Source organism: Meles meles, chromosome 13 (assembly GCF_922984935.1).
Source record: "Meles meles chromosome 13, mMelMel3.1 paternal haplotype, whole genome shotgun sequence".
Classification (NCBI taxonomy): domain Eukaryota; kingdom Metazoa; phylum Chordata; class Mammalia; order Carnivora; family Mustelidae; genus Meles; species Meles meles.
In genome coordinates, this window is record NC_060078.1 from 74,830,699 (window position 1) to 74,858,350 (window position 27,652).

A 27,652-nucleotide genomic window follows, 5' to 3' on the forward strand; every position below is an offset into this window, starting at 1 on the left:
TGAGATGTCAGTCAGTAATCATTAGGCAAACACTCTTCATGGAGGGAACTGCTAAGAGGCCCAGGAGTCCCAAGAGACGATCTAAAAATGTCAAAAATGTTACAGTATAAATGAATGACACCAACAAGAGAACATGTGTTAGAGATGCAAGCAATTAGTTAATATATTACAAGTTTCAACCTCTGAGCAAAACAGGCAACAAAAATTTCCGCTTGACAAAAGGCTACAGATAAGATCAGGTTGATTCCCAGACAATACAAATCTCCCTGAATTGGAGCAACCCTCCAGCAGGCTGGGGGTGGGGGGTGGGGGGGAGGCGGGAGTGGGGGTCTCAGGGGTTTGTAGGGTTTGAGCCCCTGGACTAGTCCTGCTTTGCCTGGAAAAGACTGGCTGGACTGCTGAGATCTCACAGTGGAGAAGTGGGGTCTGACATGAAGGAGAGTATCCGGGGACCCGTGGATCTGGCTCACGAAGCTAGCTGCCTTCTCCTTCCTGGAGCTTCAGAATGAAATTTAGAAGGTCGAATGAAATCCTATTGCTGTTTTCAAAGGAAAAGAGGTGCCTGCAAAAGGTGACAGGGATGGGGGATGTTATATGGGCAAATGCTTTTTCATTGCTTTTCAGATTTAAAGAACGAAAGATGGTATGTTGTGGAGTTTCCCTCTCTCTCTCCCTCTCTTTCTGATTCTCTCTCTCTCTTCCCCCCCCATATATGTGTATATACATATATATATTATACATATATACTACACATACACACATGTATACATACAGAAAAGACGTTTTAAGCAAAAAAAAAAATCCTGCCACATATATACACACCCAGAATATATGTTTTAAGCAAAAATACACACAATGTGCCCTTGGACTAAGGATTTGAATATATCCCTTAGAAATCCCAAGGAAACATTGAGAATACAAGAAAAAAAGGAATGAAAACCTGAGTTCACCAACTCTATAAATGAAAAAAAAAATTTTGTAGACAGTTAAAAATGTCCGCCCCTGTACACACGCACACCTACACTTTCACACTTCCTCTGTTTACTAAATAACATTTCAGCACAGTTTTCATCTTATAAGGAAAGTGTTTGAAACTTGGAATAAGTGCACTTAATTAAAGGAAGGCTGTGAAAATGTGCACTAATCTGATATGACTAATAGCAAAGTGCATGAAATTGCTAATTAGAATTTCATTAAAGGTGCTGCTTTATCAGACTGTGAATATCACAACCTTTAAAATTCTTTCAGGAGAGCTTAATTCCTTTTCAAACAGAAATATTCTTTAAAGACATTTGATTTGTTCTGAAGGAATTCATGGCTTAGGCTGGAACTTAAAATGTTGCCGATATTCCAGGAGGTGATATCAGAATAAGAATATAGATCAGGGACTTTGTTTCATTTGCCTGATGAATCCCTTCCTCCCCCATCTCTATGGATTATTCTTCAAAAACCCAGTCTTGAAAATAGAGTTGAGTCCTTGGTTTGATCCACTTGTAATTTGTTTTCTGCTGAAGCCAAACGGTTCTCTCTCTCTCTTTCTATGACACACACACACACACACACAAAAGGAAAACTTACTTAAAAAAATTTTTGTCATTAAAAATCAAAGTAAACATTGTAATTTTCACATTCATTAAAACAATAAAAGGGAAGAGACAATAAAATGTTTTCTTTAAAGGAAAGAGCCATCCTTTTAAAAAAAATCAACTTGCAACTTTCACTCTAAAAAAAACCTCTTAAAATACTAATAACATTTTAATCACAAAATTGTACTTCTTTAAATTAGAAAAATCCAGTGTTAACAGCAGCAAATGCATTTTTACTCCTTTACTGACTTGCTTTTCTAGGTTGTAAGTTTTTTTATTTCACATTTTAATTATTCTCTGCACTAAATCTACATTTCAGTTTGTTTTTTTACCATTCAGATTTTTAAAATTCTACCTTTCTGGTCTTCCATCTTTTCTAATTTCAACCTTGTTTTCTGTCACTTCTCTTTACTTTCATATGCAGAAATTTGCTGTAATACGTTACTCTCTCTGCCCACAACTCTCCCTGTTACCAATTGTATTTTTGTATTAGCTGTTTTTCCTGATGGTTCCAGAGTTCTTACAATTAGTAACCGGGTTCCTTTTAATATTCAAGCTTGATTGAACAGTTACATTTTGTTACTGAAAAACTATTAATGTTAATGGAAACTACAGTTCACTCAAAGCAGTGGTTTACTTTTACAGAAGTTGTTAAAACCCAGCCTGGCTTCAAATTTGCTGAACACACAGGTTCACGGTGATGTAATTTTGCAGAATTGAGTATTTTAAATACACTTGAAAAATGTTGGTTTAAAAGCTAATCAGTCATGTTTACCTGGTGACCATATCTGAAAGGGGAGAAATGAGAACAGAAGTAACTTTATTTGAGAAGCAGTGTGATTTCTTTGGACATTTAAACAAATCTCAAGTGAGTTAATTACAGTTTGCACTGATTTTAGCTCCGGCAGGAGGAATTTTCATGGCATTTAGATAATTTATCAACTGGGCTACGTAACAGATTAAAGGTTACATTTTCCTTTCCAACGTTTGGGAGGTACATTTGCTCAGTAAATGCACCGATTTTAAAAGATCGGTCTAGACTCAAATGAATGAAAATTATGCTCGTTAACTGTAACGTCTGGAGTCCGAGGTGGGGCGTCAGCCTTGCCTATCCGCGGGCCACCGTAGTCAAACAAAGCTGCTAATTCGAATGTTTTAAGTTTCGAATTGAGAAATATTGTTCTAATACGGCGACAATGGGGCTGTTGTCCTTCCAAGCACTCAGCGACGGCGAGCTCCTTACAGCTGGTTTTATGCAAAACGAATGGCAGGTAATTGTGATTTAATTCTTTTCAAGTAAATTACAGTGAGTGCGTGACACAAAGCCGCGGCGGACCCTCCTTTCTCTGTCAGCAGTTGAATTAATGATGGCAGGAGTAAAAACAGCAATTGTGCACAACAGCCCTCCCCGGTCCCCACCCCTGCCAAGGGGGGACCTGCCAATCAGGCCGCGCCACCACGAGGCTGGCAATCCTCGGGTCGCGCCTGCGGAGGTTCGGGCATGGAACGTTCGGTGGCTCCGCGGCGGCGGCGGCGCGGGGGTCACGGGGCCCGGGGCGGCCCCCGACCCCCCCGGGTGCCCGCAGGAGGCCGCGGCTGCGCGCTACGGGCCGGGGCGCCCCCCGCGTGGCCACCCTGGGCTCCGTGGGCCCCCAGGGCAGGCCTACAGAGCGGGACGTGCTCGGTCGTGTTGAGGGCAGAAAGGGTTCCAGGTGGCCTGGCCGTGCGGCCTCCCGGAGAGGCGCCCAGAGGGCTCCGGGAGGAGGCGGCGTGGTCGAGCGAGGGTGGCGGGAGGCCGATGGGCGAGCCCCCGTCTGGGCGCGGCGCTGGAGGGCTTCGGGCGCGCCTGCCGTCCTAGGGGCCCCGAGAGCAGAGCGCCAGTTCTCCCCCCCAGACCCGTGGCGCCAGGGTTGGAAGGGAGACCCTGGGGGAGTCCCGGTGTGTGTGTGGGGGGGAGTGGGAGGGCGCTGGTGGGGTTCGCTTGGAGAGGCTCACCGCGGGCAGTCTGGGGCGCAGGAGGGGGCTTTGGGAGGCGGCTGGGCACCAGGCACCCGCTAGGCGCCGGGAGTCATTGAACTGACCGCTAACGTACTGTGTGAACTGGTCACTTCCCCCTGTACTTGAACAAAGTGCGAACTTCTTGCTGAGGCCCACAGGGGCTGTGTCTCCTCGCTCCTGCCTGGGGTCTGCTCCAGTGAACTCTGGGTTCGTCGGAGGCGGAGTCCTGCCTGCCTGTCCTCAGTGGGTCACTGGGGGCGGGTTACTTCACCTCTCTGGCCTCAGTCTCCACAACGGAAATGGAGTTGATGTGGGAGCCCCTACCTTCAAGGGTCCTCATGGGCACGTTACGAACTGTCAGTCCGTGCCGGGGGGCGTTGGGCACAAAGTGGGGTGCCTACACCCGTTAACAAGTCTCACCCCACCTCAGCCACCTACACCAGCTCCCTTTTCTTGGATCTCCCTAAATGCGTCCCTGCCCCAGGGCCTTTGGCCCTTTCCGGCAGAGCTCTTCTCTTGTTCTTGTCCTGGTTTCTGTTTTAGGCATCAGCTTAGCTGTCATCTGGGAAAGATCTTCATGACCCCCTAGCTTTGCCATACACCCATCCCTACTACAAAGTTCTTTGTTTTCTTCCTAACATTTATCCTGATCGGAATGTTTTTCTCTATTTGCTTTGTGTTTATTGTCTATCTCCTCCCCCAAATCGAAGTTCTGTGAACTTGGGGGGCTTCGTTGGTCTTGTTCTCTGCAGGTCCCGGCACCCTGATCGGGGCCTGCTCTGGAGTAGGTTCTCAGTAAAAACTGTAGATGGATGGATGGAGTCACGTCTTCTGACCTGTACATCAAAGTGGTTGAACCCCGTCACGCCTAAGTGCCTCATTCTGTTGTTTAACAAGTGAAATGGTCAACATGGAAATTCTATTTTTTTAATTAAAAAGAAAATTTTTTGAAAGAGATTGAGGTTTTCAAAAAGGTCTCATTTAGAGACTTTTCTCGCGGGTCACCATCTTTCGACACTGACTAGTTTTGACCATGAGGGTGGAACAGGTCTATTCTGAGCTCTCCCCATGGCTACCCAATCTTGGGAGTTCCTGATGGAGGGACCTTCTGGATTTTCTTCCCAGTCCTAATTTCTTCCGTAATTGCCCAGGAACTCTGCAGACCTCCACCCGACAGAGCAGCGGTGCCCACCCTCATCTCAGGCTACCTACCCTTCACTGTCACCCGCCCCCCCCCCCGAACCCCCAGAGTGACCACCTCACTCAGCGTGGCCTTCTGTCCTCTGTCTCTCCAACCAGATCTTTTCTGCTGCTTTGACAGCCCCTCTTCGGCATTAATCACAGATTCACACCTGCTTTTCCTCCGCCCTGGAGCCAGCTGCTTCCAGTAGACTGGATCCTGCTGGGCTTGCCGGAAGGAGCCAGTGAGGGCCAAGAGAGGCTGGGTGGGGCGGCCTTAGCAGCTCAGCTCATACTGGGGAGATGAGTCAACTAGCTAAGGTCACTGTGTCTCCGTGCCCAAGCTGGAGCCAGGGACAGAGTATTTCTGGAAGGCCTGGTCTGGCTTCCATCTCACACTATTTATTTACTTGGTGAGGTCATTATAAACAATGAGTATCTCGGACACGGTCACCATACTTGGTGGCCAAATCCCATCCCAGGGTCATATCTTTGGGAAAGAATTTGAGGACCTCTGGCGATCCAGAGACCAAGAAGCACAAACACTCAACTCCTTCACGCATCCAAAACCAGTTGCTTAGCACCTTTGGACTGAGAACAGTGACAGACGCCGAGGACACGGATATAATAATAACTTGTATTTGTTTAGCCCTTTTCTTGGGCCAGGAACTGTTCTAGGTGCTTCGTGTGTGTTCCATCACTTACGGTGTTATAGGTCTATGAGTCAGGTTCTATTATTACCCCCCCTCTGCAGAAGGAAACGGCCCAGAGCACACACACATGGAGTTCAGCAAGGTTACACAGCCGAGGAGCGACAGGGTCAGGACTCGGAACCAGAGCATGCGCTCCTAACCACCACGCTGCGCTCACCCTCTGTCTCTGTCTCCAGGGTGGATGAGACACAGCCGTGGCCCTCCAGGGGCCCCGAGCCTCGGAAGCAAACAGAGCGGGTAGGTGGGCGGGTGTGGTTCTCCACGCAGGTTTTCCACGCGTAGCAGTCATGCTGCCTCGTGGTTCTTACTGTCTACCCCAGGGCATCAGTCGTGATGCCTCACGGTTCTTACTGTCTACACCAGGCCCCGTTTTCATTGTTTTATACATACCGCAGCACTCTAAGAGGGAGGAAGTGACATCATCTCCATTTTATAGATAAGGCACGGAGAGGCCCAGCAGCTTGTCAGAGGTCTCCGGGATAGTAAACGGCAGGGCTGGGATGGGGATGCACAGAGCCTCGCTCCAGGGCCCGTGCTCTTACCCTGGCGCCTGGCTGGCCATCCTCAGGCAGCTAGGAGGGTGCTGAGCCCCTTTGCAGGCGTCATAAACACTATGTTTGGAGCCGGAGGACCTGCCTTGGAGCCCTGGCGCTGCTGCTTGCTAACTGAAACCCTCCCAGGGCCACTGCCAGGATTAATGAAGATCATATCCGGGGACGGGTGCAGTAAAGTGCGAACTGCTGACCTCGGAAGCCTTGGGTTCTATGGGCGCTGTTCCACGCTGGGCACAGTGGGGCAGGGGGCAAGGGACAGTCCTACCGCATTGATCTTGCCATGCAGCGCAGGAAAAATGAAGAGGTGATTATTTTAATTGCAAAACAAATGACTGCAATGAGATGTTTGGTGATACAGATGAGTAGGCAATTAAGTCTGTTACTTTTTGTTTGTTTGTTTCTAAGAGGACTGTATTCAAAGGCCTCTGGGCCAACCCTTGAATTTGGCCTCATGCCAGATTCTGTGCTTGGTGCTTTATGTGCTCAAGCCCCCAAGTCTTCCAACAGCCCCGCGAGGAGAGACAGACATTATACCCATTTTACAGGCTAAGAAACTGAGCCAAAAACAATGGGCTAATGAATGGAGGAGCTGGTTGAAGCAAGTTTAGCTGATTCCGGTCCTGCCAGGGCTACAGTTCCACAGGTCCTGGTACGGGGCTGGCTTGGGGGGTGCTGCCCTCATCCCTTCTGGTTCTGAATGTTTGGTTTTAGCTCGACTTTGTCTGAAGGTCCTCCCACCTCAGCCTTGGTGCTGTACATCCTTCACCCCTTCTCAGTCTTGGGGGTCTGTTAACACAGTGCCTCTGTTGAGGGCCTAAGGGCTGATTCTGCCTTGATCTCATGGGGTGGCCTGGAGCAACTGCACGCTGAATGGGTGCACGCAGGTGTTCGTGGGGGTGTGCAGACCTATGGGACTGGCGTAACAGTGAAGGATGGGGTCCCTGCTCCCCCACTTACTAGCTGTAGGGGGTTGGGAAAATTGTGTCACTTCTCTATGCCTCCATTTTTCTCCATCCATAAAGCTGAGCTAATAGCTAGATGAATCTTACAATGTCAGTGGGAGGAGTTAACGAGGCAGTACATGGAAAAGCATTTTAAAGGTTGTCTGGCACAGAATAAGTAGTCATAAACGTTAGCTGACCCTGAAATACAAGCTCAAAATGATCTTCTCCATCTATGTCTGCTTTCCCACTCAGAACATGTAATGCACAGAGTCATGTTGGTAAGAAAGGAGCCTGTGTGTATTCTGGGTTTCACCATCCACTACCATGTGATCCTTTGTAAGTGTCTTACTCTTCTGAGCTTCAGTTTCCTTATCTATAAAATGAGTATAAAATTTAAAAAACTACTACTAATAGTGAGGAGTAAATGAATAACGTACATAGAGCAAATAGTATTTATTAGTCTTCTTTATACCTTGCCCGCCCCCCATACAAGTCCTTTTTGAAAGGCTCTGAGATACCTTCTCCAAACCGGTTTTCCTTCCCACCTCGGTACCTAGGAAGACTACATTTCCCAGCCTCCAAAGCAGTCAGGGGCCCCATGTGACTGAATTCTGGCCAGTGGAATGTGAGTGGGGGTAACATATGCTGTTTCCAAGCCCGGCCCCTAAAGTTTCTTATAAGATAGTTCATGCTCATTTTCTCCTCCATCTGCCAAAGAGATGTCACTGTTATGGTGACCGTGGAGGCCACGTGTTGGAGATGGTGGTACCCGGGCCAGCAGAGCCCTGCTCTTTGGCCCTATGCCTTATCAGCCTGCTTGGACTGTGACATGTTGCATTAAGCCATTGAGACTTAGGGGTTTCTACTGCAACGAGCAATTAGTCTCTCCTGACATATACAGAATCTTCTAGAACCTCTACCTAGTATAAACACCTGCATACATTCATGTAAGATTTTGCACAGATTTGAGAGACTTCCTGGCCCTAGGTGAGGACCTGGACTGCCTTAAGGAATAAGAACCAGCTGAATGTGGTGGTAAAACAGCCCTGGGAATGCCTTTCCAGCTTCAAGGCCTCCCTGCAGCAGAGAGGTCTCGAAGGCTTAAGGGACTTTAGTGACAGCCTAGTCTCTCCGGGAAAAGGTCTCCTATGAAAACATCGCTAACCATACAGATGCTCTCCACCATTGCTTGCTCTCCTCCTCGTGGCATAACCAACACATCTGATGGGTACAGGTCACAGGACCAGGCAGCAGCTCCCTCCCGGCTGAGTCCCTGGGATTCAGCTCAGGGCCCCCCTGCGTACAGCCCGGCCCTCCTCTTGCCCTGGAGGAGATCAGCTCTTCTGGTCCTGCTTCCCCTGTTCCAGTGAGTGCTCCCTGGAGGCTGGGCCTGGGTGGCTTCCATCCCGTTTCTCCTCACAGCCTGCTGCAGAGTTGGGCTGAGCCAGACATCATGTGTTTTGCACGAGGTTGTTGATTCTGGGGGGTCAAGGACCATCTTTATGGCATTCTAGAAAAGTAAATACTCTCAGCTTGGGTGAAGGTTCTAGTAATGAAATATAAGATAATATTAGTCATATACTGAATGTTTGTTCTGTTCCAGAGCCACCCATTATTTCATTAAATCCTTCCCCATAATCCTAACCGGTGAGCTGGAAATAGCCCAGGTTCCAGGTAAGGATCTGGAGGTGCGGAGATGCTTGGCCCAGGGCCCAGAGCTGCTGGAGGTGCTTCGGAGACTCTACTGGGGTCGATGCAATGGCAATGACAAGACTTTTGCTAAGCCCCTACTGTGTGCTACCAAAGTGCTTTTGATACATATTTGCATTTGGTTTTGAGAATTTCCTGACGGAGTGGGGACTACTATTATTTCCATTTAGAGGTGAGAACACCCAGCTCAGTGAGGCTAATTTGCTCTTTTCCCTAAGGTCGTGTGGTTAAAAGAAGTGGTGACTGCATTCAAATTCAAGTCACTCTTCAGAGCTTTGGCCCTGTCACTCCCTTGACACCTGGCAATGCCTCCTTCCCCCTCTTAGAATGTGCAAGAGGGACCACGTAAATATTCTTCCAGGGGCCGGGACTTGGCGTGGGGAGCCACCCTGCGGTCCGGTTGACAGACCGCTTGAGTCTACACCTACTGTGTGCAAACTTGGGTCCTAAGCCCTGCAGTGATGCAAGAGAGGCCCCAACTTTGCCAAGGAATTGATATGCTGGTGCAGAAGAGAGCTGTGTCCCTGCACCTGCTGCCTGCAGACGTCAGCGCGGGGGAAAGTGGACGCTGCAAACCTTGGAGGAAAAAGCGCACCCACGTAACAGCAGAGATGGCTTTACCAAGGAAGTGGGGTTGAGATGAGCTTTGTCTACCTGGATTTAAATCCCAGCTCGCTGAGTGACTTTGGGCGAATTAGCTAGCTTCCCTGAACCTCCGTTTCGCTGTCTATAAAACGGAAATAACAAAGGTCCCCACCTTACAGGATTACAAGCATTAAATAATATTTAAAGTGCTTGGAATGAAGCTCTATGTTATGTACTGATTTACTCTTCTCATCACAAGGACCAGGAGAGTTTCAGTAGGTTGAAGAAGGGAGGTGTAACACACCCAGTGAATGCCATGAGCAAAGCTTGAGAGTTGAGAAGAAGCAAAAAAGTGTTTTAAAGAATAATCAGTAGCTCAGTCTGGCTGGCTGATACAGGGGGCAATAGAAGATGAGGCTAGAAAGAGAGTCTGGGCTCAGGTCGCTGCGTATATACTTAACAAATGGCAACGGGGAGGCACTGTTTCTGAAAGGGGGAGTTTCGTGGCCGGAACCAGGTTTGGCTGCAGAATGTAGGGTGGACTGGAATGGGGGTGATGGGGGAAGGCCCAGTGGAAAACTATGGTCATGGGCCAGGGGAGAGGGTGGTGACCGCTGGCAGGGCAAAGAAAGCAGGAATTGGCACTCACAGTAGAGGAAGGTGTGTTAGACACACCCTTGGCCAAGGGCAGGTGTGCCATGGGCAGTGGTTCCCGGTCCAGGTCCAACTGAGTGGCTGGGAACCCACAGCAGGACTTTCCTTGTGCAGGCCCAGGCTTGGGATGCAGCCCTCTGGGCACCACATCGTCAGTGGCATCTTTGTGCCAAGAAAGACATAGATGAAAGGTAGAGAAACGGGGGACCAGCCTCCTTTGGTTCTGAGAACCCAGGTCACCTGGTGTCCTCAGGGTGGAAAAGCTCTTTGATGGTCCAAACACAGGTTCCAGAGGACTCATTTGGAAGGGAAAAGGGAGGCAGGCTCCTTTTGGGTTTTCTTCGAGGTTTTTGAAGAGCAAAGCAGGCTGGTGAGAGCTGCCTGTCTGAGGCGTGTTTTATCTTAACCTTTCCATGTAATCCTGAAAGCCCACCTAATCAATTGAAGATCATAAAATATTAGACTTAATGCTGCAAAGTGCTGCTTTTTAATTCACATAACAAGCTCCTAAATAATTCAAATAGCAAACAGACCCTGCGAGTCAATGGTGGGAGGCTGCTTGGATCAGCGGGAGGGTGTCAACACATGCCACATTTCCCGGATCGACTCCATTTCAAGAACCCTATTAAGTTAATTGCCGGTTTCTGACAGCAGAGAGCATGCTGGGAACACAGCAAGCTTTATTAGCCTCCGTGGCATCTGGAGACATCAGCCATTTTGCCCCTACTCGCAGGCACTGGGAGCAGCCTGGAAAAAAGTAAATCAAATTATGAGACAATAAATGCTTTTGGCAACACGTGGGCATCCGATTCATTGGTGAATCCAAAAGAGTTCGAGTGTCAGTTGCCGGCCTGTTAAATTCTTTCCGGCAACACCGTCTTTATATTGCAAGTCTCAGGGGATGCCACGGGGCAGTCGCACCCTTTAGTTGCATCCTTTGGCACTGCAGATAAACCTGAATGCAAGCCAGGGTTTCCCACCTCCCAGCGACACTGCTGAGTAAACGGAGTCTCTGGCATGGGAATTGGGTGGACATTTGGAGCGATCTCCAGTTTTCCCAATATTCCGAGTTACACGTTTAGGTTTGTAAGCAGATCTGCTTGGGTTTGGAAACCCAGGAGGGACTCCCAGGGTCCCGGTGTTGGTCAGGGGTGGGCAGGGAAGGGAAGACATGTGAAGTCAAGGTCGCCGGCCATCTATACCTCCCATCTGGACGTTCCCAAGCAGGGCATTGTTCCAGGGCCGCTTGGCAGTCCTGCGTACATTGACTATGGAGCGTGGCAGGGCATCTCGGTGACTAGGAGACCCTGCAGAGTGGGGCTCCCTCTGATCTCTCCCGTGCCTGCCTTTACATGAGAAAACACCAGCAACGAGCTTCTGGGACAGCCCCAAGGTCACACAGCCAGCCACTGCCAGCTGACTTTAGGACGGAATCCTGTTCTGTTGCCGGGCATCATCCCATCTGTGCTGTTTCTCTCTAGGATGTGATGGTGTGACGGTAACAGCCTAGATGAGCTCAAGATTAGTATCCCAGCTCAACCACTGATTGTCAGGATGACCTTAATTTGAGCAACAAACATACAACTTCACTGTCCCTCTACCCTGCTGGCAAAATGAGGACAGGAGTGCTTCCCTGATGGGGTTCTTCTGGAAAGGACTGCATTAGTGATCGTATATGAACCATGTGGTTAAGACCTCAAAGTTGGTAGCTAACATCCGGTATGATTTCCTTCCCAGCCTCTGTGCAGACTCCTATGAGTCTGTGCAGACTCAGATGAGCAAAATTGTTTTCATTTCTAGATGATTCTCTCTACAAACCGAAATCTTCCAATTTACTGGGTTTGCGCACCTGATTTCTTTTCTTTTAATCAGGTGTGCATAAAGGTAGACAAACTATTCTCTCGGATCTCTTTTTACCCCTGTCCTTAGATCTAGTCTTAGTGTCTGCAGCAAGCATGCTCCTTCATGAGTCAGGCCTTCAAAAGGATCTGAATACAGCTGGAAAGAATATCCAAGAATGGATGGTAGGGGTGAGGACCACGGGGACAAAATCAGTGGATTGACTGTTTCGGTCCTTGTTCTCCAGTCTCTCTGCACTGTGGGATTGCTGCCCTTTGATGCTGGAAGGAGTGGGGGTGTCTCAGACATGGAAGCTGGCATCCTCCTTTCATGGGGGGTGAAACTGAGGCTCAGAAAGAGACAGTGACTCGCCTGAAATCACCCAGCTAGTTAGTGGCGAAGCCAGGGATGGAAGCTGGATTTCCTCCTTCCTGGTTCTGTCTTCTTTCTGGTTCGCAGGCAGTTGGGAGTGAACTTGGTGGCATGAGCGGATTTCCCCCTACCTGGGAAGAATGGACCACTGCCACTGGGCCAGAGCCTTGCCCCCTCTTGCCTTTCCAGAGAGAGGATGTGCCTTTGCCCCCAAAACTCTCTTTGAAAATAATGTCAATCCATAACTCATCTCTAATAATAATAGCTATCATTTCTGAGGCCTGAATTCCAGGCACTGGGTTTACATTTTCTTCATAACCCTTTGAGGTGGGTGTTACTGTGACTCCTGTTTTTCAGAGGAGGAAACTGAGGCCCGGAGGTGAAGTGACTTCACCAAAGTGACACCGCTGGTGAGTCAGAGGTAGGGCTTGACCCAGAGTTCATTTTGACTTGAGCTGTTTGCTCTGGCAATATCCTGCCCACTATTAGACTCTGGCTCAGGCTACAGAGCTACAGAAGGTGTCACAGGGAGAAATGGATCCCTCACCTGGGGTCCAGCACTAGCCAAATGTGGTAGGCACTAGCCAGGAGATGCTGTTGGACTCTCATCCTGCACATGACGTTCCATCCCTTTCCTCCCCACATCCCACCTGTGTCTCCTGCCTGGGTGGATTGGTAACCAGGTAACCAGGGACCCAGAGCTCCTCTTTCACACACTTACCAGCCTCTAGTAACTAAGTATATATATTAGGATTAGGTTCAGCTGTACTTAACAGAAAACTCCTATAACAATGACTGAAATGCATAGTTTCCCCTCCAATGTACGAGAAGTCCTGGGTAGGCTGGTGTGGTAGCTTCATGATCCTCTGGGGCTCAGGCTCTGTCTCTCCCCATGCTCTGTCACTGCCCACATCTGGCTTCTGTCTTCAGTGTTTCAAAATGCCTGCTGCAGCTCCAGCCATCACGTCCACATTCCAGGCAGCAGGAAGCAAGAAGAGGGAAAGGAAAGGGTCTTTCTCGAAGTGTCTTTTCTCCCTTTCAGAGAACACCATGATGTTGTGTTCCCCTCCCACTTGCCAATGTGCTGATGACAGAGAAAGGTGGCATCTTGAATGAGAGAAAACTCCGAGTTATCTTTGGTGAGCATTCTACAACACACTTGGAGATCATTGGAAGTGCCTGGGGATGCCGCAGGCTTATGGTTGGAACCACTGTGTTTTCTGGGGCTGTTTATTCTGAAGATGGAAACAATGATGAAATCGGCAGTAATTCACACTGTCACCGGTTTTCATCCCACATTGTCCCTTCAAAGTATGGATAAGCTTTATTTCTCAGGATTTCTTCTCTTCATGACACATTTATCTGGTGGGTCTTCTGAGGTTGCTTGGAGAACAGGTTTCTCACTCTGGAGGATTCTGATGATCAGGGGCTATAGAAGCAAGCACAGATACCACTGTGCCCGCTCTGCCTTTGTACCAGGCACTGTCCGTGTGCAGGTCACAGCATCCCCAGACCCACAGCCAGGAGCCTGGTGGTCCCATCTTACAGATGAAAAGTGAAGGCTCAGAGAGGGTAAGCCATTTGCCCAAGATCACACAGTGGTGCTATGGACTGAACATTTGTTCCCCCTCCTCCTGCCCCAGTTTGTATGTTGCAGCCCTAACCCCCATTGTGGTGGTGTTTGGAGGTGGGCATTTCATGGGTAATTAGGTTTGGATAAGGCCATGAGGGTGCAGCTCCCATGATGGGGTTGGTGCCCTCGTAAGTAGATAAAGGCGCAGAGCTCTGTCCCTTCCATATGAGGACACAGCTAGAAGGCAGCTATCCATAGTCCTTCACCATACTGGCACCCTGACCTCAGACTTCAGGCCCCAGAACTGAAAGAAAGAGATGTCTGCTATTTATTTTTTTTTTGTAGACTTTATTTATTCATTTGAGAGAGAGAGAACAAGCAGGGGGAGCAACAGGCAGAGGGAGAGGGAGAAGCAGGCTCCCCACTGAGCAGGCAGCCGATGTGGGGGTGGTAGTGGGGGGCTTGATCCCAGGACCCTGAGATCATGACCTGAGCTGAAGTCAGACACTTAACCCACTGAACCCCCAGGTGTCCCGATGTCTGCTATGTAAGCCCCCCCAGGCTGTGGTATTTCTGTTGCAGGGGCAGAACTAAGACAGCTGGTGAATGCCAAGAGCCCAAGGTGGTGCTTTGCATCACCTCAGCCCTGACGCTGGATGCATTCCCCAGCTTCACCGTCACTCCCCTTGCGGGTGGTGGCTCCTGTGACAAGGTGGGGCATCGCTGAGACCTCCCGGTGTATGCCGGTCCGGAGTTCCTTCTTGTCTTCACTTCCTCCTCCTCTCTCCTTTACTCAAGACTCGCCCAGAGCCTTGGAAAGACCCCTGCGGGAGCCCAGCCCATCCTTCCAGCCCCCCTGTGGGCTCAGGGCAGTCACACCTCCTTTCTGGACCGCACGTGGCTCACGCCCTGGGGCCGACCCCCTTCCCGGATCCCCACTGACGCACAACCCCGTGGACACAGTGTGCTGGCGACATTAGGAGCCCCAGTGTGAGCTGGCTAGGACCAAGGTTCCAGAAGCGGCACAAAACAGAGGCTGCCCTTGTCCCTCTCTCTGTGATCCGTGAGTGGAGTCACTGAATCCCAGCACCAGACCGGAGGGGCGGCGGGGCGGGGGTGCTGTGTGTGCGCTGAGACCTGCTGCCTACCAGGTTTCCATATACATAATCTAAATATATGCTTTGCAAATTGAAAAGCGTTCACGTATAGAATGTGGGGAGCGAATGCTCTCTTTGAATGTGTCTCTTTAAAGGCAGAATTTGCCAAGTGTTTTCCTGCCCTGAAGGAGCCACTTGAACATGGCAGCAGATGTAAAATGGAAATTGAAGTGTCTCTCCCAGGCCACCGTACAGGGATAAAACAGGCGCAGGCTATTCTAAGCGCTCATTAATAGCAGGTCTCCGAGGGCCCGGCAGCAGCCAGAGGATTGTACTCATTAAAAAGGTGACGAGGTAGAGTTTTGTGCCTTCCCTGCTTGTCACTGTGGGATCCTGGTGTTCAGATGTCGCCAGCAGACCCCAGAGGAGTGCCCCCGGCCCGCTGGCATCGGGTACTATTTTCTGAAGAGTTTGAAAGCATCTCCCACTCGCGGATGGGGAGAGCAGCCCTTGGTGTTAGTCAAGTGGGTTCGTCTCTCTTCCGAGGCAGGGCCTGGATGGCGTTATCTCCAGCCAGAAGCAGAGAGAATAGCTTCAGCTCATCGGCTAATGAAAGATCACTGGGGATTCCCAGCAGGGTCCTTTAGTCGCATGGTAAAGGGCCCATAGCCTCCGGTCTGGGCTGGGGGCCTGGGGTCTTCAGCAAAGTCTGGAAGGGACAGGACCCTTGGAACTGAAGGGACTGGGCGATGGTCTACTGGGAGCCCCACATCCCAGCAGTGTCCCCTTGCCCAAGGCCACTGCTTTGTTTTAGAAGAACGGGATTCTTGGCTCAACCTTCTTCTTCTTCTTCTTTTTTTTAAAAAAATTATATTTATTTATTTGACAGAGATCACAGGTAGGCAGAGAGGAAGGGAAGCAGGCTCCCTGCTGAGCAGAGAGCCCGATGCGGGGCTCGATCCCAGGACCCTGGGATCACGACCTGAGCCAAAGGCAGAGGCTTTAACCCACTGCGGCTCAACCTTATTTGTCTTGTCCATCGGTTCCCACTGCTCAGCAGTGTGTCTGACTGGAAAGGCACTTGATTTATTGAATGGGCCAAAAAAGGAACATATGAGGGGCTCTCTGATCTCAAAGCCTGGCCCTTGGTCACTCTACAAAGTGCAGCCCTTTGGGGATTTTCTTTCACTTGTGACCTTGAGTACCTTCCGGACTGTGGCCTTCACCTTGAAGTTAGGGTCACCACAAGGGCACAGATCTGAGGAACTGAAGACAAGAAGATGATCATGGCCTCAAGTTCCTATATGGAGTGTTTTCTCTTATTTGTTTTTATGACACAGTATCAATACTATGTTGAGAAATAGGTTTATTTTTATCCTTCATTAGCAGGTAGAAAACGACTGTATTACTTATGAAATGTTAAAGATAACTTGGGTTTAAATTAAACTACACTTCAAAAATAATAAAGCTCGATATTAATAAAATGGGTTCAGGGTTGGAAGGGGTAGGGAGATAGGGATAACATTCTGCAATTTTTTTTTTAAAGATTTTATTTATTTATTTGACAGAGAGAGAGATCACAAGTAGGCAGAGAGGCAGGCAGAGAGAGAGGAGGAAGCAGGCTCCCCACAGAGCAGAGAGCCTGATGCGGGGCTCGATCCCAGGACCCTGAGATCATGACCTGAGCCGAAGGCAGCGGCTTAATCCACTGAGCCACCCAGGCGCCCCTCTGCAATTTTTTTTTTTTATGCAAAAGAAAGACACTTGGCTCACCTCTGAGAGGACTTGAGTTGCCCTACGGAGGTACGTCTCTCACAATTTCAAGAGCCGACAAGAAATCCCAGGGAGAGAGAAATATGGCAGCAAAATCCATCCACCTGAAGACATATTACACAGCACATCCCCAGTAGGGCCTGGAAGGTTGTGGGCTACACCCTTGACTCTGAGTTTCTGAGAAGCCAAGGCAAAGAGGGAAGGAAAAGCAGTGATGAGGTCTTTAGGAGGTTCAAGGCCTTGGGCTTTGGAGGGAAGAAAACCAAGAGAGAAGAGTGAGGATAACCTTGATCCTTTTTGTCGGAAAATAATTTTGAATAGCCCCTTAAAAGACCAAAAACCTGTCACTCATGGTCTCAGGGTACCCATCCTCCTGCTGAAATAACCCTCCCCAATTACTTGGAACTGCCTAGAGGGTGTGTCATGGTGTTCTGATGGTCCAGGAGTACTGCTGCTCAAAATCACCCTAGGTGTTTGTCCGCAGACCTACTGTTAGGGCACCCCTTCCTGGGAAGAGCATCTGATTATGCCCCTGGGTGATGGAGGGCCCAAGAGGAGGCTGCGATCAGGGTGAGGGAGAGCCTTGGGCTGGGGCCCTGCAATTGGGTGGGGTTGGAGGGTGAGGGTCTGGGGGGATGCTGAGGACAGGTGCACACAGATTGCACAAGCACAGTGGGGTTGGGTGCTGTGGCTGGTTGGTGGGAGGCCAATCCAGTTATGGCATTACTGAGCCATGCTCAGATATGACCTTGGTGTCTCCTACACATCAGATACCTAGAAGTGTGAGTGGACCGCAGAGTTCCTAGAATCTCTAGACTGCTCTGGCAAGAGGATCAAAGTCTTCTTTGTGTTATCTGACCTGATATGACATTCATCACAAGTCCCTCAAATGAGGGAATGAATTAATGATTGAATAAGTGAGTGCCATGACTACCATGGTCCAAATGCCATCCTTGCTTCAGCTGCTGTTCAAGGCCACTTCCTCCAGGAAGCCCTCCCTGTATTCTCCTGCCCTTTCTTTCAAGACTCTTACAATGCTGGATGTGTGACCCAAGTGTGAATGCCTTCCTAGGTGCTAAGAATTGGAAGGTCTTTCTTGTGTTTTCTGGTGGTTCCTCATTCTAGCCAGACAACAAACACATTCCTTCAACATGCACTCATTCAGCTCTTATCATTGGCCCCACTCTGTGCTGGACCCAAGGAATTCAAGAGGAAACTGAACAGATAAGGAGCTTATAGTCTAGTGTTGGGGCTGGGGTTTGCAAACCCCAGCCCCTCCGCTGGACTGAGCCCAACTGCCACCTATTTTTGTAAATAAAGTTTTATTGGTACACAGCTATCTCCATTTGTTCACATGTGGACACATGTTCACGTGTGTTTGGCTGCTTTTGAGTTCCAGTGACAGAATGGAGTTGCAGTGGCAGAGACCACATGACCTGCCAAGCCCAAGATACTTGCTCTCCGGGCCTTTACAGAAAGATTTGCTGCCCCCAGTCTAATGAGAAAGACAACCTAGAAAAAGATCATTCCAGCATGATGTGTGAGAGACAAGGACAGGGTAATATGGCTGAGCCCAGCAGGCCTGGGGATGCACGCGTTACGGCAGATAGGGCAGCTGGGAAAGCTGCTCTCGTGGAAATGTTACATGAGCTGAGACATGAAGGTTGAGAAGGCTGCTCTGTGAGTAGCCTGGGAAGAACATTCCCGGGGGAGGGAAGAGCATGGGCTAAAGGCCTTTGATGTGTTGGAGAAATGGACGGAAGCTTGTGTGGCCGGGAATGCAGTGGACAAGGAGAGAGTAGGACAAAGCCAACACTGGAGATGTAGGCAGGGGCTAGATCAGTGATTCCCAAAGGGGGCCATATTGCCCTCTTGAGCTTGTTTGGGGTATTTGTGGGGGGCGTGCCATAAACTCAGTGAGCCGGCACCAGGGATGGAAGACTTCAAACGGTACATGGAACAGTCTGACCCAGCAATGGACTGTCCTGGGTCCTGCGTGACTTTGGGGTGTCCTAATGGGTGTTCATGGAGGTGGAAAGCCAATTTCTGATGATCTTAACCTGGATCTAACTCTCCTGTTCATATAAACTGTGCATAATTTTGGCACAGGATCATGTATACACTGAATTGTCTAGGAATGGATCTACCATATAAATTAAGGGAAGATTGCACTGTGCTCTGTTTGGAACATTATCAAGTGATGTTCGCCATGTTGGGAAAATCATGTCACTCATGGCAATGTCCCTTTTGGTATTTGAGTCTCCGGAACAACACACCTGTTGTCATGTGTGTTTGTAGCCGTGGCATTCACTCTGACTTTCCACACAAAGGCACATCCTTCTGTTGATGAGTGAAGTCATGCTGGAGAATTTGCTTATTGAAATGTGTATTGTTTTATTACAAATTACTCCTTCTCCTCCCACCTTTATATTACAGTTAAGGCATTATATCGATTAAAACACCAACCAATGTTTTAGTGTAGAGAAAAACTGTACTATCTCTGAATTTTGTCTCAGGGTAGAAAAGAAGTGTTAACCAGATATTGTCTGATGAGAGCACCAGGGCTGGACCCCACTGTTCTGTGTGGGTCTCAAATCCGAGTTTGGATTTTATGCTAAGAAAATTGAGGAGCCCTGGCAAGATTGTAAGAAGAGTGATGGGTTCTTGGAGACAAGGGTACTGATTACACCTCCTCTTTTTCTCTTTGATCCCGTACCCGTTCCCCCCAGCTCGTGGTACAGGGCAGGTGCCCAGGAGATAATCTGTAAATTAAAGAGCTACCAGCTGGAGCAACCTCAGCCTGAGAGCTTAGCAGGTCTGCGCCTCTGCTTACAAGTGAGATCGCTCTGGCCAAGAGGGGTTAAACGGTTTGTCTGGGCCAGGTGGTAAGTGGTATCTGGTAAGCATGGTGTATACCTGTGTTTTGGGTTTGGTGCCTGCCTCCCATTCCTGCCCCTGAGAGCCATCCTGGTCCTTTCTGGTTTCCCTGCTGGCCCATTCACCCACTAACCCTGGCCACCTGCCCAGGCTGGGTCCTGCTCCCAGGCCTTCACCCTCACTCCCGTTACCCCATCCCAGGAGCTGGCTTCTCAACCTGTAGACCCCAGGTCAGGATCTAAGAATATCTCCAAGAGTATTCCCCAACACCTGCAACAGATGTGCCCACAAATTACCTGGTCCCAGTGGGAGGTGGTGGGGAGCAGGGGAGGAAAGGGCATCGTTTTTCTAGAAGCATTACACACTTAATTTGCAAAGTTACATCACGCATTCATGCACAGGTCAACTCTCTGGGAGCTTATTTCAAGACCAGAGGCAGGTCCGTGTTCCTAAGTGCGTTCTTCACAGAGAAGACAGCATGGACGGGATGGGGAGGACTGTGCAGGTCAGATGCTTTTGTGTCTACAAGGTCAGATGGGGAGAGATGGATATTCACAGGGCCCCTTCTCTGCCCCTGTCTCCATAGATGTCATCCTTCATCTTTCAAAGACCCCGTGTGCACTTGAAGCACCCCCATCTCACAGGTGCAGAAACTGGGCTACATGACATCATGCATACCTTTACCCCTTACACGCCCCATGACACAGGCAAACCTGAACTTGAACTCAGGTCTCTAGACTCTCACCATGACTTGAGACATGTGAATATGAGGCATAGAGCTTATCAGATGTGTATATCATGAAGTAGGACATACACACCGAGGTATACTTTTTTTAAATTTTTAGATAGGTCTAGATTCTTTATTTTATAAGAGTCACAGAAAACTACAGAACCCATGTGAGATTACAGCCAGATGTAGAGAGAGAGTTGTCTGCAGAACAAGTTCAACAGGAAGTGGTAAAAATGAATAAGTTTGAGTTCAATCTTCCAACCCATAAATTCCAGCTCAGCCAATGGACAAAATAATTGTATTGAATTTTTTTTGTTAATGTAAGGATTTTTGAATATTAATGTGAGGGTAGTTTCATGTGCCGAAGAGAAATTTTGAAGTATTTGGTTTCCAAAATTAATGTTAGATACATTATAGCTACAAAGTTAAAAGCCTAGTTCTTCCTCATGATTTGAATTTCTGCTTATAAATGATATTACCCTATTTATTCTCCTAGTAATTTTTATTCTAGTTATATATATATGATAAAATTTACTATTTTAATCATTTTTGGAAGTTTAACTTGATTATTTGTGAAAAAAGCTAGTTTTGAGGAGAATACATTCAATTCTTTCCTGTAAATATTCTTTTGTAAAAATTCAATTCTTTTCCTGTAAACAAGAGACTCAAAAATATGGAAAGCTTCATGAATTTGCGTGTTATCCTTACACAGGGACCATGCTAATCTTCTCTGTATCATTCCAATGTTAGTGTTTATGCTGCACTGTTTTAATCATTTTTAACTGTACGGTCCAATGACATCAAGGATATTCACAGGCACATACCTACTTTTTAAAAACAACCTAAGAAATCTTTTCTAGAAATTCTAGCAAAGGACCAATGGATCGAAGTCTTCTGGGAGAAAAGGCAGCCCCAGAGGCCACCTTGTCCACATCCCTGGGGGCCGGAGAGCGCTTGGAGGCATCCGTGCTTATCTGCTGAGATATCTGTTTTGGCCGGGTTTTAGCAGCCGTGAGACTTCATTGCCTGTCACCTCGGAGAGAGCATCTCAAAACCAGGCTGCCTCTCCCTCCTTCTGTTTTTCAAAGCCATGCTTCCCCAACCAGATTTACATTTTCAAAAACCCTTCAGATAATCACAGACCCAAGAAACTTCCACTCCTCTGAGGTTTAATTAGGAGAAACTGTCTTTCTAGTACTTCCAAGAGCCTTGCTCTAAATTTCTCAGCGGCAAGAGAAGGTTCACGGCGGATGAGTGGGAGCAAGCGGAACCTGTGAACAGCCGCCCCCTCTGTCCCCCTCCGTCCCTTGCAGCGGAGATAAAGCCATGTTGCAGGTCACTGAAATCACATTGTGAGTGTGCCCTGTATCATTAGGACCCAGAGAATGGAGATGATCGGAACGCAGGATAACACATTAGCAATAGATAATAGAGTCTAAATAAACATAATCAGCTTTCCTCTATGTCTTCAGACCAAAGCTTATCTATAAATACCCTAATGACGCCCAACCAGCCAATTACTCGTTTCTTGGAAGAGCCCCTTATTAATGGCGTTGCAGTGAGGGAAAAACATTAATTATTGGACACAGTGGGATCTTTTACGTTCTGTCTGGTCCGGACAGCACCAATTAATGCAACAATTATTATCAACGACCGTGGTAGCACACCGAGTGCAGCCACCCCAGGCTGGCTCGATGGGGTGGGAAGAACGAGCATGCTGGGAGGACATCACCCACACTCTTTTTATGGAGCCTGCTTCTTCATCACTGCAGAAGCTGCTGGAACAAAGCAGAGTGGCCGGAGTGTGTTGGTTTTTCTATTTAAGTCATATGATAGTAGTCCTGGGGTGCTGAGTGGGGGAGAGTGGGAGGAGTCAGGCACTGGTCTGTTGTGTTGAATTGTTAAGTGAAATTAGGCAGTGGAGTAGAAAAGAGAGGCCACCTTCAGACCATGGAGCGTCTGGCTTGGCTCCTGCCCACTCCTCCATACTCTTCTCTCCCACTCATTATAGTGCAGCCCCATGCTTCTCCCTCAGCTTTTCCAGTTCAGCTGTGTTCTATCCAGCCCCAGGACATTTGCACAAGCTATTGCTCATACCCGAAAGAGCTTCTCTGTCCTTTATAAGGCTGACTCCTTTCTGAATGTGGTACAAAGGTTTCCTTTGCAGAAAGGTCTTTCTTGAGCTTGAACCCAAAATACACCTTTTCCTTAATATTAGTCACTTCTTGTTTCTATTTTTGCACAAAGTCAATCATAAATCTTGAGATATTTAACAGCTCTATCTTATTATTTTATTTGTGTCTGTCTCCCTTACAGAATGCAAGCTCCATGAGGGCAGGGACTTTGTCTTTTTCTCCAGCATCTACCCAAGTGTTTTGCATTTAGGAGGGGGCTCAATAGATGTTTGGTGAGTGAGCAAATAAGTCCATGCACGGTGTAGAAACAGATTGTACTTGCAGGTGCCACGGAGAGTAAACCAGCTGTCTTCTTGCAAAAATTCCACAGTGGGGGAAATCCCAATTTGTTCTATCCAGAGCACTGACATCTTCTGCAGACTCTGTGTCAGCTGTACTTCTGCACTTCATAGATGATGGACATGCCTGAGGGGCCTTTGATGGCCTGTCCTGTCACCTACTGGCTTCTATTATCACTCACATCATGGCCCGTTATTTGAACTGACTAAAAATTAGTCTGCTCTGCCCAAGGTACAAACCTGTTGCAGGAATGCTTTCATTTTTCTCTTCTCAGTGACAAGGAGAGGCTCTCTTCTGGGAGGCGTTAATTACAGAGCACTTTGGAAAATTAGTCCAGTGAAGGATGGAAGGGCTCCCCTGAGTCGTGGTCAGGGCTCTGTGTAGTGGGCCTGTCCCTGTGGCCCTTCTGGAGAAAGATCTCTAGGCTATTTGTGCTAGAAGTTACCCTTTGGAGTGTTAGAGCAGTTCATATGTGTTATTCAAGGTCAAAGCCCAGTTCAAGAAACTGACTTGACTTTTCTGAACCTCTGCAATCTGTAGTTACTAGCCACATCCAACCTTGTGCACCCTTCACTGAGATGACCTTCTTCTGAGGTTTTCTAACCAAGGTGGAACCATGGAAGCTTAGAGGCAGTCCTGGGGTGTCCTCAGCCTAGGACTGCTGTACAGATGTGGCCACAGCAAGAATTACCATCCCATTTCTTCCAAATAACCATCTCCAGGGAAATACTTAGAAATGACAGGGACACTCGAGGCATCTGTCAGGGCTGTTTTTCCTTTCATCTCCCTGAGAATGGCCATGACCTCAACTCACAATCATCTCACCCGCTCCGCACGCCTCTAACACATTTGGTCTTGACCCTGCAGTTGTGCCCAAGTGTGGACTGCTCAGCTCCTGGTCTGTTTGGGGGCAGACAGGTGGGGATCCGCTGGAGGGCAGGGTATACAGTGTCTCTACACCCTGCTCAGCACCTAGCTTGCTGATGCCAGCTTGGCCGTGTCCAGTAGAAGTTTCTCTCAGTGCTCCACTCTGTTGACATTCTGGGCTCTTCCTCTGCCCCCTGAGACCAGCCTGTGACCCATGGAGAGTGGGAACCAGAAACTATTCATCCTTCTATCTCCGGTGCCTGGCGCAGGGCCCTAGCCCCAGAATGACTTTCAGCCTTCAGAATGAGCGAATGTGTAAGCCCTTGAAAGCAGCTGCCGAGGGGCATTTCAAAGGGGGCTGTCCCTGCTGTAGAATGCCCGTCTTTTCCCTCCTGCCCGAGAAGGAACATTTGGGGTTACTACTGTGTGTTTCTGGATGCCCAGCAGGAAAATGAAACATTATAGCGAGGTGTTTCCAGACAAGGAGCCTGGTCGATCTGAGTTCAAATCCCAGTCCTGCCACCTACTGGCAGAGGGTATTGGACATGTTCCTGAACCTTCTGGTGCCTTTGTTTCCTTGTATGGAAGATACAAATAATGGTTATGATTTCATCATGCTGGAGGGGTGTTTGGTGTTTGGCTAACATCAGTAGAGTGTTTATCATGGGGCTTGGGACAAAATAAACTTCCAATAAATATTAATGGCTGTGATTACTACTTGTAGCAATGAAGAGTTTTAGAACACAGGAGTGAGGTCTCCAAGGACGGTCATTTGATAGTTTTATCCTGACTGCCCCGGGGAGCTAAGCATTGTCCTGGGCTCTGAGGATACCGTGGTGACAAAGGTTGGTTCTGTCCCAGAGTATCTGTTGCACGTTAACCAAATACAGTTTCCTGCTGGTGGGAATCTTAATTTTTCTGAAGACCTTGACCTACGTACTGCAGGAAGACACCTAACACTTGTGTGAGGTGTTTGATGAACAAAAGGAATGACAGTGACCTTGGAGTGTGGACTGCTTCTGAGGGGGCCTGTGGTGGTGTATGGGGTGTGTTTCACGACTGACTGTAGTCTCTGGATTGTGCTGGACAACCATTAACTATCTTCCAATCAACCATGGCCTAAAGCCATGTAGAAATACCCATGTCAGAAGATTCTAGATCATAAATCATGGGCTGTAATTCAGATGGTCTGCCTTTAGGACTCTAAATCGGGATTCGTGTTTGAAACTACTGTTTGTTTTTTCTGTTTGTGGCTTCTTGGTATGTTTGACACTATCACACAGATTATGATGAAGGTCCTCTTGTTACTACCCACTGCTTGGGAGAAGGACCGTCTCTTTCTCTGGGAGCCCCTGGAATTCTCCCAAGTGAAGTTGTGTGTGCCACATAGTCCCTATGTTCTCTGACCTTCTACGCTCTCCTTTCCCCATCTGATCACCCTGCCTTCCTGCTTGTGCCTTGTGACATTTTATGCAAGTTCAGTATTGTCCTCAGCGTAGTACCTACCCGTGAACCTCACATAATTGGGGTCCCTCACGTAAATGTGTACCTTACATAATTGCTCTAACCACCTACCTTATTTAATTGGAAACCAGGAACCTTTGAGCTATCTAATGACATCATCTGACTTTTATTAATTTCTGCCTATTTGCTTAGTTGCCAATTTCTAAACTTGTCTTGAACCTTGATGAGGGAAGGAAATGCTGAGCAGGCAGCTTTTGTTCAAGCAATAAATGAAATATTAAATGAAAAGAAATGAAATCAGTAATAAAAGAAACCCACAAAAATATTAAGTTGTGGTACTGAAGACCATCTCTACTGAGTCCGCAAAACACTTTCCTTTACTAGGAAGATGGGAAAGTTTCCTAGGCTCCAAATTGGTTCTGGGTAGTATGGAGGAGAAACCAGCAGGCAGAAGGTTCGGGCCTCCCCTGGTGTAGTGAGTGGCTAAGAAAACATGCCTTGAGACAGGCAGCTGGCTAGCCACACGATCTGGGGTGAGTCATCTAGGTTTGTGGGATCTCCATTTATTCAGCTATAAAAAAGGAGCCAAAATTAACCCCTGTATCATAGGGTCGTGCTGGGCTTAAATGAGATCATTGGTGTGACGCACTTAGCACAGTGCCTGGGTCATCGAGAATGCTCAGTAATGGAAGGAAGGATGAGTGCTTTTCTAATAACTGGAACCACTTAAAGGTGGGCCTGAGTTTCCTTGGGAACGGGCGAGGGAGTCCCCTGCTACTGGAAGTCCTTTAGAGAAGGTAACAGGCTCTCAGAGTTTCTGGTGTGACAATCAGCTAGGGAGAGTGTTCAAGTTCGATTCTGATTTAAGTACGTCATGGGGGAAGTCTGAGATTCTGGATTTCTAAGGAGTCCTGGGGAATGCTGGTGTTGCCAATGTCCACACTGGGGTGGCAGGGAGCTGGTTAGTTCCTTGGGGGAACTGCTGCAGAAGGTCATCAATAATTCAGACAGAGCAATGAGCTGGACCCCTGCTGTCCTAGGGGGTGGCCCCTGGCTGCTCGCCTTGAGCATTTGAAATGTGGCTTAGTCCAAATTCAGATATACTATGAGTGCAAAATACGCAAAAACTTAGTATGTAAGAAAAGAATGTGAAATATCTCAATAATTCTCACTACATGCTGAGGTGATAATATTTTGGATTGATGAGCTTAAGTAATCTATTAAATTAAATTCACCTGTTTCTTTTTACTTATTTTGTTGTATAGGGATATTGGGCAATTTAAAGTGACAACGGGACTCCTATTTTAATTCTATAGGGCAGCGCTGAGCCACATTATCGCTCTGGTCCCTTGGGAATGGAAGCCACCAGGAGACTGGCTTCTCACCAGGGCTCTAAGCTGGTCCCGCCATGTCCTTGTGTGCGTCCTGTGTGTCCCCTGGGGCACATGTGTGGCCCGTCTCCTCCTAGGGGTGGGGGCAGTGAGCAGGGAGAGACAGAGCTCCAGGGGTCTCCAGCCTCCCGTCTGCCTGGGTCGGGGCAGAGGACGAGGTGGGAGCTTGTACGTTCTCTCCCTCTCGTTCTCTTCTAAATAGCAGGGCATGGACTGCTGTGCCACCACAGGGGTCATGGGTTTCTACCCCGAAAATGTGATTTCTTGGAACCTGCTCTGGAGGCAGTTAAAGAAAAAGCCAACTTCATCTTCAGCCACGAGCTCCTCACTGGATGGACACATCACCAGCCAGTGTAAAAATGGCTGTGGGGGTAGGGTGGGGAGATGGTTCCTCTGGAAGCTGGGTTTTAGGAACCCAGGCAGCAGAGGCCCTGGGAAAGCCCACAAGACAGCACCGTCTCCTGGAAGGTCATCCGGTGCCTCTGGCTCAAATTCACATGAGGGTCTAAGGGAGGGAGGCCTGTCACCCTGCAAATGACAGGGCCACCAGGACCGGGTATTGACCTGTCCCAGGCAGCTGCTAATTCAGACCCTCACACTGAAACCTTCTAATGTCGTCTCCAAGCTTGCCTACCTACACCCAGCCTCCTCTCTTAAAAAATATATATATTTTTGTCATGCATGGTTTTTGCACACTTCAGAGTGAAACCAGAATCCGAGAAGAGCCGGCTAAGGTCATCCCCAACATTTCCGCCTTTCCTGTCCTTGATGACAGCTGGATACGAGGTTCTGACTTGGGCGTGAGAGTAACAGGCTGAAAACCTTGTGTGACTTGGAAAAGCTGTTTCATTGCCTGAGACCCGGCAGAGCGGGGGGATAAGCAGCTTGAATCCAGTCTCTACCCCCTTTCTAGCTGGAGATGTCACACAAGTGATGCAAGAGATGCCTTGGTGTCCTGATCTGGAAGATAGTGATGATGACACCACCGGCCCCCCTCCCCGGGCCAAGCTGCTGGGAGAATTATGGGCTTAATGTGGTAAAAGGCCAAGAATAGTTCCCAGTGCCTGGGAAGGCTGAACACATGTGACCGTTATTCTGAGCTAATGAGGGCTCCTGAAGGGCAGCCTCTTTTTTCAGTCGGCAGATTACTAGAAAAACCCCCAAATTGCACACCTGGTTGAGTTAAGAGTCAGGTCCTGTGTGGCAATGATGTAACATGCCTATTTTTGGCAGATGTGGTCATTCGGGGAGTGACCCATTTTCCTGTACTTC

General features: G+C 48.4%; 1 long non-coding RNA gene and 1 other non-coding gene across 3 annotated transcripts; one reads left to right on the plus strand and one right to left on the minus strand.

The window, feature by feature from the left end:
• The first annotated feature begins 361 nt into the window (after positions 1-361).
• On the plus strand, positions 362-27,422 carry LOC123954927. Of its 2 annotated transcripts, XR_006821193.1 has the most exons (5): positions 362-571; positions 13,177-13,273; positions 19,307-19,462; positions 26,583-26,733; positions 27,082-27,422. It is a non-coding gene; the product is annotated as an uncharacterized LOC123954927 (long non-coding RNA). The 2 variants fall into 2 exon arrangements; XR_006821192.1 differs by having other exon boundaries at positions 26,583-27,422.
• On the minus strand, positions 20,852-20,960 carry LOC123955846. The gene has a single exon (XR_006821391.1). It is a non-coding gene; the product is annotated as a U6 spliceosomal RNA (small nuclear RNA).
• Positions 27,423-27,652: the final 230 nt, after the last annotated feature.